Raw genomic sequence first — 5,548 nt, forward strand, 5'->3', positions numbered from 1 at the left:
TGTATGTTAAAGGTTTAGCTCCAACACGTATGGATCTTCGAAGAGTAAAGAAGAAAACCAATGAAAGATTTCAAGAATATGCCTTAAGATGGAGAGGAGTGGCAGCACAAGTTCAACCTCCCATATTAGAAGAAGAAATATCATGTATGTTTTGTGATTCCCTTCCATCGCCTTTCTTCGAGTTAATGCAGGCAAATTCGACAAAGGAATTCGAGAATCTTGTGACAAGTGGAGATTTAATTGAGAATGTAATCAATGAAGAAAACTCAAAAGTCACATCCAGGAGCCCAACGGATCAAAAAGCAAAAGCTGATCATGTGAATGAATGTCACATCCAGAGTCCTCACAATTGGAAAAGAAAAAGAGCAAGTAACTGTTCGGATCGACCAAAGAAAGTCATGCGATCAAGAAAAACTTTGGAAGTGTTCCAAACTTCCATTTCAGACTTGTATCCTCATTTGGTTAAAGGTCAATACATCACACCAAGACCAACTAAAGTGACATCAAACCCTTCTGCTCATAGCTATGATCAAGATAGTGTTTGTAATTTCCACCTGGGGGTAAAGGGGCATTCTACAGGCAATTGTAGGCCACTGTTGAAAGAAATTGAGATGCTTGTTGAAAAAGGGGGTTTGACACAAGAAATGATCAATAAATGGGGGGTAAATGAAGAAAAGAACCCTGATCCTATTACATACCCAACACCATAGGAATAATGAGGCATAATGCATAAACAAGTGGAAGTGTTATCTACCACTGTAGTACCTTTCTACTTTCAGCATCTTGTTTGAATATGTTTTTTGTTCCTTTCTCCGCCTTTTGTGCAATAAATAAATATGTATTTCTTTTATGGTTATGAGCAAGGAGTCAAATTTTAATCTTGAGATTATTGAGTATCAAGTAGATTAAATATTCTTTTAATTTTTCAAGAGTTATAGATCTATTGGCAAGTGGTAAAATTATATCTTCAATATCCCATCCAATGCCAATTACTCAAACCAAATCCTGACACTACAAAGATTCCGAAGAAATGTCTCCACCTGTTTTTGAGACACCTACTCCAGATGTTTACCTTTTCGGGTAGAGTTGATTGATGATACTACATTCCACCATATATACGACTTCAAAAGTCACCTATTTGTCATTCCAAACACAAAACCACCATAAACCAAATAACCTCAAAAGAACCAAACTTTCAATTATCCGTAAATCTTACTACAAGAAGAGACGAGATGAGGCATCATGGACCAACTCATTGAAGATGATTTCGAGTGATTAGGGCATAATCAAGAAGAAGGAAAAAGTGATTAATTGAAATAAATATATCATGCATTAATTACATTTTTCATGTAAGTAAAGTTAATCTTGAATATTCATTCCCCTGGAGATACCTCTTTTTTACAAAGACTTCTATGTATGAGATGACTAACTTCGCGCATAGATCAAGCACTCCAACTTAGTGTCATATCACCCAAAGATGAATGGGGCATTTTTAGGAGCAAATAAGAACATTAAGAGGATCATTACAAAGACCACTGAAGCTTACAAGGATTAGCACGAGAAGCTACCTTTTGCCTTATATGCATATTGAATTACTGTGCGAACATTTACTGGGGCAACATCTTATTGTTTAGTCTATGGGATGGAAGCATTATTACCAATTGAAGTTAAGATCCCATCATTTTGTATCCTAAAGGAGGACAAATTGGAGAAGACTGAATGTATCTAAGCTCGATTTAATCAATTAAACCTTATTGATGAGAATCAATTGAAAACTATTTACCATGAGCAAATGCATTAGAAATGAACAAGAAAATACATCCAAGAGAATTCCAAGAGGATGATCTAGTGCTGAAAAAGATTTTGCCTATACATAAAGATTTCCGGGGAAAATGGATGCCTAATTGGGAAGGGCCATACGTTGTAAAAAAGGCCTTTTCCGAAGAAGCATTGATCTTGGCAAAAATGGATGGGAAAGTTCTGAGAAGCCAAATAAACTTAGATTCTGTCAAGAAATATTATATTTGAAGAAGAAAAAAGGACAAAAAGGAAGAAGAGGTGTTCAAAGCAATAGAAGTCTTATACTCATCCAACAAAGAAAAAAAGAAAATCCAGCAAAGAAAGAAAAAAAAAGAAAAAAGATGAAAATACAAGTCCTATACTCATAAAAAAAGGAAAAAAAGAAAAAGGAAAAAGGAAAAAAAGAAAAAAGAAAAAAAAAAAAAAAAAGAAAAAAGGAAAAAAGAAAAAAAAGGAAATTGAATCAAGATGGGTGACTTATTGAGCCTCAAGTTACAAGGTTGATCAAGTACAAACAAGAAGAGCAAGAAATGCTGGAGATATGAGAAAATGGAAATGAATCCAAAATTTGGCAGTCTAGAGGGATCCAGATGATGGAAAAATCCCCAACAAAGCAGATCCAAGTAAAGCAAGGCAAGGTGAAGGCATCAGAATGAATTGATCCTTGGTTTGATTACCTTTAAACACTTATTTGGGCATTTTTATCCCTTTCTTTCGTAACCACAAGCCATGACCTACTTTACGTACCTAAAAAGCCCATTCTAATCATACATGGATTTCTAAGTGAAAGAGAATATCTTCAAATTTCATCCCGCCTCTCAAGATTGATTTTTATTTGCAAAAATTGGTTTTTAAAATCTTTAATGCATGATATGAAAAATAAAAGGGGGGTTCAAGATGTAAATTTTTAAATAACATCTTGAAACCAAAGGAGGATTCGAGTTGAAAACCTGAAAAGGCGGCTCGAATATTAAATGGTACAACAACGATATAAGAGACGATCTTAAGCTCTTAATGAAGCACCACATATCCCAAAGACGTTCCTGAGATTATGGAATCAAGAAGTATCTCTACAAGATGAGCATAACAACCATTTATTCAAGTTAGTGGAAGCCCGAAGCGACATACTGAACCAACTTGAAAGAACCTACTTTACCAGAACTAACCTACACCTCAAATCAGTCAATAATTTTGACACTTGCCATAGGACTATGATTTTTGAATGATTTAAAAGTGTAGTTGATTTATTTGATATTCATTAAATTCATTATTTATGATTTGTTTATATTGTGAATTTGAAAGGGGTAATACTTTACAAAATTCTTTCATTCTTCAATAAATAAAGGAGAAAAAACATTTTCAAACACGACCGTCTCAAATGGAGAAGCAAATTGTTGCTTATTCTACCTCTGTTGAAGAAAAAGAATGAACGAGGCCAGAATAATGAAGCACTTCACATTTTTTAAGGCAAGTGGTCCAAGAAGCCAGAAAGTCTGGAGAATTGAACTTGTGACACTCTCCTATGACATTATTAACGGCTCATCAAGAAAGATTATCGTTTATCTCATGCTGAGGGCGATAAGCATCACCAGACAGATTATTTTCCCCAACCATCAATTCATGTTCTCTAGAAGATTACATCATAAAGCCATGAACAAGTCACTACCTGCACTCTGGTTATACCGTAATGCTGGCTCAAGTCTTGATACATCATTGCTACTTCTTTCATGCCGATCATTTTCTTTGTCAAGATGATATACATTATGCCCTTCAGAAGATTGCTGAATTTGAGATTGAGAACTTATGGCACAGAATAAGACATTAAACAGATTCTATATTTGTATGCCTTTCATATTGGGTAACATTGGTTACATGATTCCAAAAGATGAGATAACTAGTTTTACTATCAGCCAAACCTTTCTATGGTTCGGGAAGAGTGAGATATTGCAGTACATATTTGGAGCATTAGAAAGACAGTCGTTATAGCAGTCATTGCAAGAAAATGCACCAACAAAAATCTTCTATTTCATCCTGATGCTGTTTATTTCTTCCAGTAAGGTTGTTACGCTGGATGCCATCGACAACAAGGTCGAATCCACCAAATCTACTCATCCATTGCTCCAACTGATCACTATTCAGTTCTTGCACATCTATTTTCAAAGATATGCCAAGACAGTAGAAGGCAACCTCTGCATCACTGATTTTAGAGAAAAGAGACAGGACATTGATACCACTGGGGAACATGTCTCTAGCAGATCCTCCTCCTCGTGTATGGTTTTTAGGGAAAACTAGATGCATTTCCACCTCATCAGGTTCAAGTGGAACAACTTTATTCCTTCCAACCCATACCAGATTCCATTTTCAGCACTCATCAAGAACATACTTCTGGACACTCGAAGGTGGCTTATCGTCATAAGCGTCAAGAGCCTTACAGATCCTTTCTGTCAATTTGGCACTTCCTGTACATGTTTGTAAACAGTTCAACTTTGTTCTTGGATCCTAGAAAGGCCATCATTTCTTTGTCAATGGAAAAGCATCATGTATAGTGCGTGGAGAAAACAAGATAGGAAGAAATCTGTTCTCAATTGGTAGATTATGAATATAGCCCCTTTTCAGTGTAGCAGCATGAAAATGCTTCGAATCTACAAATTCTGGTTCTACATCAAATAAGTACTATGATATTCCAGTCCAAACATTAACTAGAGCAAGTGCCATGTGCTCATAGTAGAAATAAGAAGACCCAATAGCATCTTCTGGAAGTGTTCTTTGAGTTATCTGATCTGATTTGGTATGACCCCTAAAACCAATCATTGGATTTGAAAGATGAATTTGCTCATAGTAGAAATAAGGAGACCCAATAGCATCTTTTGGAAGTGTTCTTTGAGTTATCTGATCTGGTTCGGTAGGAACCACATAACCAATCATTGGATTAGGAAGATGAAGTGCATGATCGTCTTTATTAAGAAGCTTCTTTTCAAGATTCCTTTGTTTCTTCCTTTTCCAAAAATCATAGCCAGAGTTTCGTCTTTGCTTGTTATTAAGGTCATTGCATAATTGCTTCCTATCTTCTATTGAAAGAAATGCGTCAGCAGCCTTGGCCATTTGAGCAGCACATATAAAATCTGTCAACTCTGTAATTGATGAATTCGGACCACATCTCTCCATGGTTATGTAAGCCTCAACCTCTGAATATCCTATTTTTGTCAAGTATAACAGTTTATTCTCCTCATCAGAATCAGAATTCAGGATTTCCTCGGTATTAGGAAGAACTATCAAATATATGTGAAATCATCCTGAAAGATAGCTTCATAATCAGATGAGTTGTTATCAGAATCAACATGTTGCATGGGTGTGGATTTTTAATGAACCTGTACCACTGTATATGTAGTCTTGCTATTGCATCAGATTACTGTTCGTATAAATTGGTTTCTCTCCCACAGAAAAGTATATTTCAGAGATGGCTTTCACTAAAAGATGATAAGCCACTGTGTCAGCCTGGAACGGATTACCAAGCTATTTTCACTGCTCTGTCTGACTAAATCCCTCCAGATACAGAAAATGGTCACCTCATTCAGAAGACACATATCTCAGATGTTTCCGTCAGAATGATTGAATACTTCTTAAGTTTGTGACAACATGAAGAGATTTCCTCCAGTTACTTGACAACACTACTGTTTAGTGACATCATAATGAGAGCATTCAAGATAAACAGATTTGGGGTACGAATAAATCCACATGTACCCATAAC

At 35.8% G+C, this 5,548-nt stretch overlaps 1 pseudogene; it reads right to left on the reverse strand.

Moving 5' to 3' along the window:
* Positions 1 to 3,825: 3,825 nt before the first annotated feature.
* LOC120168858 lies at positions 3,826 to 5,180 on the reverse strand (annotated as a pseudogene).
* Between the last annotated feature and the right edge of the window lie 368 nt (positions 5,181 to 5,548).

This window comes from Hibiscus syriacus, unplaced genomic scaffold (assembly GCF_006381635.1).
Source record: "Hibiscus syriacus cultivar Baekdansim isolate YM2019G1 unplaced genomic scaffold, ASM638163v2 tig00111721_pilon, whole genome shotgun sequence".
Taxonomy (NCBI): domain Eukaryota; kingdom Viridiplantae; phylum Streptophyta; class Magnoliopsida; order Malvales; family Malvaceae; genus Hibiscus; species Hibiscus syriacus.